The 15412-nt window shown below is 32.7% G+C and overlaps 1 protein-coding gene across 1 annotated transcript in view; it reads right to left on the bottom strand.

Moving 5' to 3' along the window:
- Nucleotides 1-1697, bottom strand: part of LOC110996743 (pituitary homeobox homolog Ptx1) — a 48606-nt gene extending 46909 nt beyond the window's left edge. Inside the window, exon 1 of the mRNA XM_022264567.2 lies at nucleotides 1366-1697. The gene's annotated coding sequence lies outside the window, so the exon portion shown is untranslated. The remainder of the gene's footprint in view (nucleotides 1-1365) is intronic.
- Nucleotides 1698-15412: the final 13715 nt, after the last annotated feature.

Below are 15412 nucleotides of genomic sequence, written 5' to 3'. Positions count from 1 at the left end.
TAGTTAAAATTGGATTGAGATTGCATATTAATTTTGGCCGCAAGACGTTAAAAATTGATGCAGTGTCCTGTCATGTCATTTAAAATATACCGTGTTTATGGGCTTGATAATTTATAATTCAGGCTTCTAATTTTATTTTCTACAGATTTATAAGAAAGTGGCCTGAACTGTTTCGAGAACCATAGTAGATATTTGTACGGCCGTGCCAGTTTTTTACTCGAAACTTAAACAAAAACGAAAACAGACTTATGAAATTCAATAGTTATTGGCTTAGTATGTAAGGACATTACTTGTGATAGGTACATATATTCACTGCGAATTTGAAATAATTAAATAACTACGCTAGTATTTATTTGTAATAGATACATTTTTATGTAATCTGTGTGTGATTGTGAATATTAAAGACTAAAAGTATTGGGGTTTTATACTTTCTCCCTTTCTTTTAAGCAGTGATAAAGAGACATACGGAACCTTAAATAAAGGAGTGGAATGATCAATGGTCTTTATAAAAAAGGAACTTTATACATTATAGTTTACCCTTAATATTTGAAACTAAATATAATATTTATATTATATGTCAGGTAGGTATAGTCATTAGCCGACGCTTCCGTCCGTTATCGTTTGATTGTGATAAACATTATTGGAATTATATATTTTATCGATATTGGAATTTTAGTGTCTTACTTATATAATTATATAATAATATAAATATAACACTGACTTGTAATAGTTATATATTTACAGCATACGTCAAAAATACAAGATATAAAATTTCCTAACACGAATTATACAAAAAATGTATCTCTTTTATTGTAACATAGTAAGTAGAATTTTCAAATCCTATAGGTATTATGATGTCTAACAATTGAACACTATACTTAATACATTTAAAATTTAATAATTAACGATCCATATTTGAGAATTATATTAGCTGCTATGTTGGTTCTCTTATATTATTAGGTACGAGGTTTATATTTTAACATTTTTGTTAGGAATAAACTTTAAAACTACTTCATTTATATCTCTCACCATTGCTTGTATGCTGTTTTGAAAATACATTATTAAAACTGTCAAACCGAAGCAAGCCGCCATAATAATTATACAAAAATAATATAATACCTAATAGATATAAAGTTGGGTGATATTATCTAGACTCTATGGTTATAAATTATCTATGACAACACTGCACATGTGGCAATTCCAATTGGAGTGCTCTGTTTAAATTAAACACATTGTTAAACCTAACTGTCCACCCATAAATCTATGATAACCTATGCAGGCTGGAAACTAGACTACAATTATCAGATCTTCGTTAACATCTAGCCAATTGCGTACAGGATGGATATTAAACTATGAAAATCTTACCAATAGTATAATGTGTTTGTTTACACGTTACAATTCAATAGGTCAACTCCTCAGCCTGTATCACTGAGCACCAAATCTCTTGTTATCCGTCATAATCTGCTAGAAGCCGGTGGATTATGAGCACGCGACAATCCGTCAACCACTAACGTAAACACAAAACCGATAGCTATAAATCAAAGCGCACGAACGAATCAGAAATCCGCTAAATCCTTGCGATCGCGTAAAAAATACTAGTATTAAAAACAGTCTTAAGTGGGCTTACGACGCGCGGTACCGTCCGCACTGACTCTAATCTCGGCCACTTCCCGACGCAATTTGAACCTAACTCCACCACTCTATACATCATCCGCTCGCGACCGCCCACCGCGCCGCCGCGCACTAATACACTTATCCCCCTCACACGCGTACATTTCCCGCATATATCCATCTCTGTCGCCCTGAAATCTCGTGTAGATTTTTCAGTGCGTACGGGAGCGGGGGACGCAGTCAGCTGGCCGAACTTATGCGGATAAAATCGACTTTTTATCGGTTCATTGTGACGCTTCGTGACGTCACTGTTTACTTCCGTAGACATACATTAGAATTTGAGTTCCATTTTCATTTTCATATTGCAAAATTGAAATGTGTACGATCGAATATTTCACTATTTCCTTATCATTTATCAGTGATATTCAAAGATAAAGTGAACAATAAAGTGCGTAGTTGGAAGAAGCTTGAAAATTAATATTGGTGAGTGCTCCGAACTTCGGGGCTTATTTAAATCGTGCAATATGTTTTCCTTATAGCAAACAAATGATTGCAGTTTAAATCTCGCTCTGCAGCGAGCCGCAATAAATAAGTGGATCGCAACGTAAACAGATCGAGCGCATTAACCGCCTCGCCGTATATAAAGAGAGTATAAATATAAAGTTCCCACTCGCTGCCGCGCAAACTTAGCTAAACAACGCCATAATTGCCTTCATTACTTAAATTACTAAAATTATTTATTCAAAAAGCTGGCAACATTTAGGAGCGGGAGGCACCGCCCACCGCCGTGTTTGCGCCAATGGGGAGGCGCGCGGTGCGAGTGGGACGGGCGACAAATATGGCGGCCGCGTACCAAACTTCCTTATGCGACAGCGACGGCTTGACGCTACGACTGTTTACAGTTTTCCACGCTTTTTTCCTAACAAACCAATAGTTTAATTATTAATATCGTATATTTGTAGAGTTGTGAAAATGTGATCTGTGTAAATAAAGTCGAATAGACGAAAGCCGCCCAAGAATCGAATGCCGACGGGGAAGTAAATTACCGTTGTTATGAAAATCTAATTATTACAACAATTGTGTTCATCCACATGTTTTTCTAGGAGAATAGAAGTGTAGTAATTAATTAATTTATTTGTGGCTGTGTAAAGATCAATTGTAATGATAATTTATGAACATTATACAGTTAAATAGATAAGTTTAGAAATAGGAAACTATGAGTACCTAAAAATAATGTGCTAGTGAAGCAATCAATAGAGGTTTTTTAAATATCAATAAGTAGCTATATTAATGTAATATGTTAAAGCCTACTTACCTTATTAAAATTAGTATTACTTATTGATAAGTATAAAAATAGTATATTAAGGAATAGATAATCTGACATTAAAAACAATTGAACGATATGCTTGTGTTTTTTATCATTTTAACTTTTACTAACTAAAACTTTTTTTAACTCTTACACACGAAAATAAAAAAGTGTAAAATATACTAAGCTAGTGACCCGCCCCAGCTTCGCAAGGGTGCAATGCTGATGAAAAGCAGGTTTTTATTACGTATTTTTATTTCCGTCCCTGGAAAGCTCCGATAATATACGCGACATATACCATCACGGACTTTTCTGTAGACCTTTTCAATGTGTACAATACTTAGTACATTATTTTGATAAAACTCGTAGGGTTCAGCCTGCGTTTGCAATGTAAGCGGAAATGTAATTATTTACGACATCACATTAGAAACCCCAAAAATAACAGTACTTCTCAACATTTAATGGATTTTATTATATATATAAACCTTCCTCTTGAATCACTCTATCTATTAAAAAAACTGCATCAAAATCCGTTGCGTAGTTTCAAAGATTTAAGCATACAAAGGGACATAGGGACAGAGAAAGCGACTTTGTTTTATACTCTGTAGAGATGTGTTAAATACAATTAAAATTTTACGAAATTCAATTGTTTGTATCATTATTTGATTAACCCTAAGGTCCAACGACAAACATACTTCTAACTAAAAGTTAGGTAACATGAAGTAGATTTAGAAGTAGATTTTCAAGGAATTATTACTGACTTAATGCTCATTTACAGAGTGCATATGTAGTTAAATGTAGTAGTGCATGCATTATAAAATAATGATTTTCCAAATTTAAATTATGGCAATGTAATTAGCATGGCAACGACAACTTGAAGAACGAGGTCACTAAAGAATTAAACCTTCCAGGTTTTAATATCAAAATAAAAATTCGTCTACAGAAAAAAAAATTGTTTCTTTTCTAAAAACCGGTTCGTAACACGTAATTGGATTATAGAAACTGTATTTCATAAAACAATTGTACACTACTAAAAATTTTAAATATACTTTTTTACAAAACTAATTCATGTAATTACCATAAATATGAATGCTAAAATCCAGTTAATATTTGATTAATTCAGCACGATTGTAATTATGCACAAAATATTCTGTTCCCTGCATAATTAATTAATCATATTATCCACTATTACCTGCTGATTACTATCCATGTTCTTAAGTCCTATTAATACTAATGTTATTGTAGGCAGATTTGTACGTATCACTCAATAGGTATTAGGAAGGCTATCATTAGACTGGGATGGTTTGATTAGGATGATTGCATAATTAATTAACAAGTCATATTTATTTCTTAACGTCCACCCGCATTATTTTGCGACCGTTTATGTTCGGTCACACAAAACTGTCAATAATTATACTATAAAATGTCTCTCAGGAATCTCACCAATAGTGAACTTGAATAATCTTTATGGTAGTTATAGATTTGGTATTATTACAGTTATTATAGTTTTTATTTATAAAAAGTTCTGGATTTATTTTCAATAAATGCACAATTGACACGTCAATGTCAAGGCTATTCAACTTCTTGATCCCACAGGCCTGGAAAGGAGATTGAAAATAACAATTTGAATTAGGGACTAACTGTGAGTGGACGTTAGTCTCAATTACAATAGTATACACAAATCATCATCTTTATCATCATCATCAATGGTTATACAGCCCCTTGTGGGCCTTAGCCTCCTCAATTACACTTCGCCATCGCGATCTATCTAGTCCAATTGGGAACCCCTATTGTTCTCGAGGTCCTTGACAACTCCACCCAACAACGCAGCCTCGGTCTACCGGGTTTTCTTTTACCACCAGGTTGTGTATACTATACCTAACCGAGTATATACAAATAGCATGACAAATAGTAGCCACACAAGAACAGAGTATCTTCTCCTTAATAGATACTATAAGTAGTGTCATTGAACACTTTCTTATTTTAATATCCTATTTAGTAGTTTTAAATTACGTATCAGACAATATTAGGATAGATCGTCGTTTTAAATGATGTCTTTGTGCTGAGATTTATATTACAAAATAGTAATTAATAAATTTGGTAACTTGATGCAAATATGAAATGTATTACATCGACTAAGAAAATATTAAAGAAAAGAAAGAAAAATTAATAATTAATCATTCAATTGATACCGTTCATCAAGATTTTCTATGATATTTCAATAATATCATTTATTATGCAATCTGCAATTGTAAACTAACCCAGTACCTACTAATTCAGTCGAGGCAGTTTTTGGCGCACACCATCACCATGTGGAACCAGCTGCCCACTGAAGTCCGGACAAATTCAACTTCAATACAACTTCAGGGTCCTTCAAGAAAAGAGCTTTTTCATCAAGTGTCCATGGGCACATCACTTAAAATCGGATGTCCGTTTGACCACTGTTTTATAAAAAATAATATAGAGAAATGATACTATGATACCGAAATTGATTTATTGATTCCAAAAATAACATGTCTTGTTTGAATTTTTAGTAATTAATTCTAGCCATTAACCACCCATTGGAGGAAGGAGAGTTTGTATAAATAGTAGTGAGATGTGTTAGTTAAAAGATGACTAGACTAAAGTGGTTTGGTGTAAAACGGCTTACAAGTAGAATGTACATGTCTTGAAATCTTCATTAGATATAACCTCCGTAACATGTCATGCAGAGCAGTGTTTACCTAGTGGCTTCAGCGTGCGACTGTCATCCCTGAGGTGGTAGATTCGATCTCCGGCTGAGCACCACTGGACGTTCTATGATGTGCGCATTTAACTATCGCTCGGACGGTGAATGATAGTAAAGAAGTCGGCTTTTATTAGACCCAAAAAGTCGGATGTGTGTCACCAAAGGCTGATCACCTACTTGCCTATTCGATTGTAATTCCACCTAAAATGGTTGCAGCACCACCGATTTATTGTATGTGTTAGCAAGTCATACCTCTCACGTATGACTTGCTAGTTTGAAATTTGTTCTGTGTGTAAAATTTGTGTAGTCATATTTTCTTGTACTATATTTTGAGTATACTACTTACTTGTCTTTTGTCTGATAAATAAATAAAATAAACATCTTATAACTAAGTCACGGTGATAGTACCAGGCGTGCATAAGTAAATAAGACTACTTCTAAATACGATTTCTTATTTAAGATTTAACATTTTAAATTTGTTGAAACCCCAGTCAATGGTATATTTGTCATACTACGGAAAATTACTTGATTATGATTTGACGTAGTCTCCTAGGTTGACCTACATCGGCTTAAGTTCTTAAAGCTAATCTGTGCTAATCTTCCGTCTCGCAATCACCTCAAATGTTGAGGTATGAAGGTGAATAAAGATATTAAAATTTGAAGAATATTTTAGCTAATGTAATTTTACTTGTAATAAATTAAGATCGTGAATTCATGGCATATATATTTACAAATATACTTCACTCAGAACAAGTCAATAAAATCAAAACTTAAAAAAGACTAATTTAAAATCTGGGTCACACTCCTTCAAATGTCAAACATTAAACAAATAGCTGGAATATTACAAAAAGTATAATTTCGTAAAGGTCTACATGCATGCCTCAATGCCCCATTAAGGTGTTACGAGACATATGATGCACACGTGATAAATACCAAATTTTAGGTAATAAAAGGATTAAGTATACGTAATAACACGTTTTATCAAGTCGTAAATTGTCATAAATCTAAACTGTTATCTGCGCCACTGAATTTTCGATTAGATATCAATCAACGTATATTACTTTCATATATCGAAATATAGTAACTTCACCTGGAGGTAACGTACCCTAACTATTAAAATAAAATATTAACTAGGAAAAACATTTATATAATCCTGGTCTCTATTTTGAAAAAATCATTTTTTACGGTCATCAGCCTTCTGTGCCTGACGAATGTTGCCGATAAGGTCTTGGACCTCCTCGTGGCATCAAGTATATTTCGCACATAGATTGCCGTCGCCTTAATGCAACCAAAATATGTAGGTACCCATAATTAAGAGTCGTACACGGATCAAGTGAGAAACTAATTCCCTAGATCGTATTTTAATACGATCTTAACATATTCAGAATATTGGGTTTTGAAAGCTTAATAACCTTAAAAAAATTTTTTTTCTTAACCAAAAGTTTTTGGGATTTTATTTTTTTATTGTATGTGTATATACCAATTGTATTTTTAAAAAAAATTGTTGCACTTGTTTGCTTAAATTGTTATACATTTTAGATGGAAGAGTTTTTAAGATATGCCGTACATGTATGATAAACTTTTAATAAATAAATAAATGGGGCACGTTTCTACATACATACGCTGTAAACTAATATAGAAAAAATATATTTCTATGAAAAACCAGTAAAAATTTCACTCCAACGAAACCTTTAAGCAAAACACTTGCTAATATAGAAAAAACAATTTACTAAAAATTTAAATAAGTTCTACTAGTCTAGTCTCTATCAGTTTTCACAAAACACTGTTGATAGTATTTGATCTTGCGTCGACAGTTATCTACAAAACATATTTATGTAATACTGGAAATATGCCCTTTGCTAAACTTTGATCCCTCCTATTAATCATTTCATTGTTTTAATGAAGCTAAATTATGCAGATTCCAAATACAACAATGGGTGAGATATTTACCAGTCGCTTAATAATGCTCTTAGTACTGTATTTCCTTTGTTACTTTGATCAAAATTATAAATGTTTGTGGCATACAATATAATAATTTACTCTTGGAGAAACTCAAAGAATTAATAAATGATGGCAATAACAGTGTATTTAAGGATCTTGGGGTATGCATACAATGATATTGGTATTTTATCTATTTTGAACCGTCATGAAAAAAAATACAATTCAACGTGTATATTTATATAATTTATTCCTATTTTCTCTACGATATTCCTGCGTATCGACAGTCTCAATGTATATATGTAACCCGCTATGGCCTTGATTGTAAACAAATGACAAAACAGTCCTATGTCTAGGTCAGATTTCTGTGTTTCTTGATTTTTGATGTGAAACATCTATAGCCGCACGTAAAACCGATTTCTGGCGTGGCGACGCATGCCGTGGCGACGCATCGCCACGCTATATGATATACAGTCTAAATGCAGTAGTAAATTTCACATTAAAAATATTTAAAGAAAATAATGTTTATTCAACAAATAGTCATCGTTATCTGGAAAAAAATCGTAATATTTTATTTTATCATTATGACATATTTAGTTTCTATCACAATCTGTTCTTTTCTGCATATTACTTTTACAAAATAATGTCGATGTTTCACATCTGCCAGGCGTCCCGTGACAGCTCACATTTTTTTAGGCAAATACCTGCCTGTGCTAAGCCTTGCAGGTTTTCTCACGATGGTTTCCTTCACAGTACAAGCGAGTGTTGCGTATAGAAAGATAAGTCTATTCTAATAGCCATTATTTGAACGCACGACCAGGTTTGCGAGTTGCTCAAGCCAGGTCAACTGGTCTGCTGATCTTCATATGAACGTTAATGCTGACGTATCTACGTTTGTTGCTTTATCTAATTGACGATGTTTCGTAATTCAAATCGATTACATTCATTAAAAACACAGAGTAAAAGTTGTTATTAAAAATTAAAGATTATTATCATAATTTCCTCAGTATTTTGTTTATCGACGATATGTCGAGTGATATGGACTGTATGTGTGTATTTGGATGTATTTCTTTAAATCTTTTATGTAAAAGATGGAAAACAGACAGACGTTAGCGTCTTAACTCTTAAGAAGTTAATTACTTGGTTCGCCGCTTGCATACAATTCGCTAATTGAGATTTTATCTTGTAAACTCTTGGTGTTTTTTGAATTATTTAATCGAACTTCTTAAATTAAAAAAAAACAAATCTGTCATTCTCATCTTAAAATTTAGTTCAGTTAAGAATTTAAAAAAAAGGTAGAGGTTCAAAATTTTATAATTAATGATATGTAAATTACACTTATTACACTTTTTAAATGTAGTATTAAACTTTTGATGATTTGAAATGAAAAAGCGACAGTAATAAGAGAAAGACATAAATTCATAAGATTTAACGTGGGATAAAATGAGGTAGGAAGCCTTATACGAAAGGACACTGTAGAAGAACCTTCCTCCAAGAAAGCATCCTAAATCAGTCCTACTACTTACTAATCTTCCTATACCTACAAATGTAACATACCTACCTGCTTAAGTTATTCCATACATATATACTTACTGAAAGCACCCTAAATAAAAAAATAGAAGAGACAAAAAGTACTTAAACAGTGTAATAAAAGGCATGAGTGAGCACTACGATTTTAAATTTCGAATGCAAGCTTTAATTTAATTACATTTCAATAGATGTCTCTGTCTAATAGACTCAATCACATGGCTCGTAAAGCTCAACGATAGTTCAGCCAGTTACTTCCACTACATATAATTACAATTGAATTTATGTAGTATCCCGTGCTTAAGGATCGGTTAAGACTGCAATTAAGCCAAGTTTGGTGTTTAATGGTGATAGTTCGATTAGTGTGATGGTAAAGCTGATAAATTTATGTTGCTATTTACCTTACGCAAAATGATTCATAAATGTATTCCTTAAGAAATCCTGTATATTATATGGATTTTACCATTCACGTGGTCGACGAAGTGTGGTGGAAAATCATAGAGAAGACAGCGCAACGTATCACCGTATGTTCAAAAAAGTTTGGCCATCTTAATATGACATTTGCCTGATTGTTTTATAATTTTATATTGCTGACTGTACCACTTTCTTTGCAAATAAATAATTTATTATTACTTTTATTAGGAATAAGTTTAGAGTCTGAATATTAACATACTTATGTTACGTCGTAAGAATATATTAAATATCTTTCTAATATTGTACCCGACAAAAAGCTGAGTACCCATGAAGATAATTATAAAACACAGAGATATAAAACAAAGATATATATTTATTAGACCGTTATTTATTATTAATGTATAATCGATGTCAAGAATAACCTCGTTTTTGTAATAATTTTTTTTGAATCCTCCCTTGATTAATAAATTTCTTAATTACACTTTCCTGTGTAATTAAGAAATTTATTAATCAAGGGTGTGTCTTTGACAAAGAGGAATTAAGAGTAAAATACGTTCTTAATACATTTAAAAACGATATAGGTTTAAATTGTTGTAAGTTGTAGAATGTTTATACTTTTTGGTATTTATTAAGATTTCATGTTTCGTAACTCTAGCACATAAATATTGAAATAATTTCGCTTATTTATGTATTATAAATATTATGCTCCGTTGCACTAAGCGATTTCGAGGTTTGTTTTAAACATTCCAGTATGTTTCAGATCAAACACCTTAAAAATCATAATATATATTCTTTATTTATTAAAATATTTTTCTTTATTAATAAATTATTTTCAAATCAAAATAAGTTTGCGATTTAATAAAGCAAAATAATATCCTTAGATAATAAAACCCATACGTAGAAATTACGTTCACCCCTTAGGTATGCTAACAATTCGTCAATGTTGTAAATAATCCCGTAAAATCAATCTATTCCCCAAATACGAGGAAATTAGCGTGTAATATTTCCTGTTACAATTATAAATGCCCGGGAGAATCGGAGATTGTGTGGAGCGGCGCACGCGACCTGCAAGCGGCTGACGCGCGACCGGCGACCGACTGTCGCAACGTATTAAGCGCCCAACGCCTTTTATTTATTTTACAACTATCCTCTCATTTAAGTCCGTGTCATCCCACCCACGATCCTGTTAGGATTTCATCACCCCGCGTTTACCGAACAAACAGATTCCCAGATTGCATTATTATTTAATTGTGTCGAGTGCCACTTTCTTTTGTGAATGCGGAATTAGCTCACTATTCACGATTAGCATATTTTTTTCACACGATGTATGGAACGTTGCGTTTCGAAATTTGAATTTTGACGCACAACGGAAAGAATTCTATCATTGAAACAGAAAAGGTTTCAAAAATAGAATTCAAGAATTCGAATTTTTAAACAAAATTTCGCATACGAAAAAACAAAAGAGTTTCGTATCGTGGCGGACTCTTTTGTTTTTTGCGAATATTAAAGGTACGCAATAACATCGGCCGACCGTTAGCGAGTGAATAGTAAAATATCCAAAAGCCGACCGGAGGTAATACCGCGACCATACATCAACCGTTTCCATTCTAATGGTAATTCGGGGATATGCGGCTCGATATTGTGCCGCGTCCCTCCCTAACAAATGTTTATTTTATACACAACGCCACTAACAATAGTGTGCAAATACCTAAACAGCGTAAATGGTGGCGCGATGCGATTTAGATGATAATGCCCTGCAGATATTATAATAGATGGTTGTAATTTCCCGTTTTGATAGTGGTTTAATATCGCACAGTGTTTTGGTCAACTATTGAATTTGCTCTGTCATTAGTTGTAGCTTATTCAAAACTCTTATATTTCATATATAAATAAGATATTTGCAGATAATTATCGAAATGGAGTAAAAGAAATCTGGAAATAGTTAAAATTGCGACTATAACTATTCGATAATCGGCTTTTATTTGATTTATTAAACAAAAAGAAATTATTTAGGATAATAGTGTAAATTTATAATCGTTAATTTCGTAAATAATTAACTTCGTTCACTTCGTCCAGTTTAATTTCATATATGAGACTTGTAATCTTAAAAAAGTTGTAGTTGTATGAAAATTGTATGGCGTTGATTATTAGGATAGAATGTGTGTGTGTGTGTGTGTCATAGTGTTAATTAGAAGTACTACAGTACTGTGTAAGTTATCAATTAAACGTCTTATTTTACGTTTTAGATTTCCTTAGATTTTTGGTTTAAATATAATGAAATTAAAGTACGACATATCAACGTGATACATTTGCCCAGGTAACTCACTAAAATATTCGCAGAAATTAGAAGAAAACACTGGAGCAAAAATAATTGTTCTAATTTCAAAATTGTATGCCATAAAAAGGTCGCCATATGTAAATATTTGGTATATATATGAACGCATGTTTAATTTGATATTTAAAGGTACCCCCGCACCTGACAGCTCATACATATTCATGTTGGGTGATTAATCATCCCCTTTCTCCCCAAACACCTACAAGACTCGAGTTACACGAAATTTCGTGAAAACGTATAATGAAGTATTAGTTATGCATGTCACTGCAATTTGTTACGAAAACTCGAGCGTAAATTCTAAATTGTTTGTAAATAATTGAGCAGATTATGTGGGCGAACACTACGTACTTATAGGGTTATGTAATTTAAAATTCGAATATTTATTTGGTAGTATTATGAATCAAAAGTCTACGCACAACCAATGTTGGGACCGAACGGGCATTAAGTAATCGCGAAAACTTGGTCCACTATACAAAAACAAAAGACTGATAAATTCCTTAGCTATTCATAAATATGAGGAGATATATCTACATTAAGACAATAGTAAACTTTTAATACATAACTATTCTCTTAAAGCGATTTAAAAATGTTACAGGATATTTTGCATAATCTAAATATTAACGTAACCAAAAACCGCAAACCAGTTAGCCGGTTTTAATTAAATTTTTTACGATGATTTATGTTTGTGATTTAACAGCGCGTGCCCACGTTTTTTTATAGTTTCCACTGTCGAAAAAAAATTTACATACGACATAAAGGTGACATCTGGTGGGCGTGGACGGGAGACGCATGACTTTATGCAAATGTTATGCGATATAATAATAAATATATGCGATTAGCGATTGACGATTAGCACCCTTCATTCGCTTTTAATTTATTATAAAGTATTAATCCATTCTTTCCTAGTGTTGGCTTGGTGGCTGCGCCGTGCGACTCTCATCTCTAAGTTTTTTTTTTTTTTTTTTTTTGAATGGAATCTCGCTGTTGGCCTTAAGGGCCTTTACAGCTCAGCACGGGCTGTTTGGCGAGCTTAGCTCAGCCGGATCCTCATCTCTAAGGTTCGATCCCCGGCTGTATACCAATGAACTTTTTATGCAAGTACGCATTTACTATTCGCTCTGGCGGTGAAGGAAATCATCGAGAGTAACCCTGGTGGCCTTAAACCCAAAAAGTCAACGGAGGGTGTTAGGCACATGAGGCTGATGAATTGTTGACGATGACCATGTAACAGAATAAGAAATCTATGGTCCAGGTCGAAGATAAAGGTTGTAGCCACACTGATTTAATTTTCTTAATTCATTCTGGACGAAGTTTGAATATCGAAGTAACAACTAGTTTCAAACCACCAGAATATTGGTAGTCATTTTTAACCAACACCGTAAACTGAGGCAATACCAATTTCTTATAATTATTATAGTTATTTATTTATTAATGTATACTACATACTGTACCTACCTCTACCGTATATATGCTATTCTGAAATACATGACAATAACGGTCTTATTTTAAAATTTTACAGAAAAACATTATTTCCTATTTAAAAATACGTATTCGCTTAACAAAGCTTTTTAGGATTAGGAACCGGATTGTTGGTTAGTAACCAAATCGAGAAAAATCAATATCAAAATTCGTTTATTCAGTTTAGATGCGTCTTAGGGCCATGACACTCATGAATGTCAAAAACTTAAAATTCGCGAAAGAGCAAAACTACGCCATCCGTTCTCAAAACTACCAGGAGGCATTGTTCTGAGAAGAACGGGCCAGAAACTCAGCAAGTTTTACCCTCCCTCTACATTACAATTATTGAAAGGAAAATGTCATAAACCACAATGTCATTAAAGTTGCATAAGTAAAAAATAAAATAAAAATCACTCACTACCGAATATATCAAGCTCTGTATAACTACTGTTTATTTCATTCTTTACTGTTTATTTTATTCTTTATTTTGTACTTGGGAATGAATAAGTGAGGACAATGTTAATATTCTGTAAGAGGTTATTTATTTGTATTTAGCCATATAACAAGATGTTTTGAACATTCGATTAGGAGTTTTTTATAGTCTCGTTAGTATGCTTTTGTATTTTGAATAACTCAAAAGTTTTTATTCTGTAGAAAGAAATTGTTTCTTTGTAATCCGATTCGGCAAATCTACTTATACTTTATTGATAATAATATCTTATATTAGAAGAATATTTAATAGTTTAGATCTAGATAAGAGATCAAAGGATCGGCTAATCACATACAAAGCATTCTCGCTGTCACCCCGAATGACATGCAGTGACGCCGGTGACAGTGTCGCAGGCAATCGCATCGCAATCCGTCAGTTCATCCCATGGGACAATATTGGGACTAATTTGTTTCACTCTGCTTATTCTATTTCCGCTTATGTGGAAAATTGATATTTTATCTTGAACTTTGCAATTGGTTCACTGAACTGGATATTGATTTAAACTACTTTATTGGAAAACGCGTAGATGTTTTTTAACAAATACATGTCTCATTGATTATAATTTATGTATTCGCATTCAGTACTATTGCATTATAGTAATATATGCACCAACAATATAATTTAGAGAACAGTTGTCTAAATAAAAATGTTGAATTTCAATTAAAATATTCCCAAAAGCAATTAAAAATGCAACGCAAAAACGAATGAATTCAATTGTGAAAAAAATATCAAACGTTAAAGCATCGTTCATCGAAATGGATTGTCAATCCGTTTCGAGCCGATATATTTTCCACTACGTTGAGTCAACAGAGAGCCATTCATCGATGCAATGAAAATATTGCCCATTTATCTTTTGTTTTTACAAAACTCTTAATACGATTTCATATGAATTGCTATTTTCTGTCGACAAAAGTATCTCAGGTAATTTATGGAGCTGGGGTTTTATTTATAACGTGGTGTTTCTTGATTATATGTATATGTCTCCGTCATATTTGATATCGAGGTATATAAAAAGGTTTTATGTCTCGCAAATGAAGTACCTATGTGTTTTGCTAAGACCACTACTGCTAGAGGCTCTTTTTATTGAATTTTAATTTCATGTCATTTGGACACAGATTGCAGGTCGCTCACTGCCACCTGGTAAAATAATACTTGGCGACTAAACAGAGAGTTGGAAATCCGTTCGTCCTACGGCCATGAAAACTGGTAGGAAATGGGAATTTAGAGATATTTTATACTTCGTCGTATGGACCTATACACTTATTTTTCACACAATACAAGTCCTGTTATTAGGAGGAAAGAAGTTTAAAATATTTGATGTATTATTTAAACTTGCCTGTTGCACGGGTTAACTACTATAACTATATTAGACTAATCGCAATATTCTAATTCTTACTAAGCTGCGTCAGCTTTGGCGCTTTCATAATACAATTTATTTATTTAAGCGCTTCAAACAGAATGTATGGAATTCGTTAAAATATGTATTATAAAACTGAAAAACAGTACTGTACTGTCATTATCACTGTTTAATAGGTTTTTATTTTGCAAAATTTGTATTTAATACAACGCTTTAATAGGTCGTATGCAATAGTTGCGTAAAGTTCT

Source organism: Pieris rapae, chromosome 15 (genome assembly GCF_905147795.1).
Source record: "Pieris rapae chromosome 15, ilPieRapa1.1, whole genome shotgun sequence".
In the NCBI taxonomy this organism is placed as follows: domain Eukaryota; kingdom Metazoa; phylum Arthropoda; class Insecta; order Lepidoptera; family Pieridae; genus Pieris; species Pieris rapae.
This window is presented reverse-complemented; position numbering and strand designations above follow the sequence as displayed.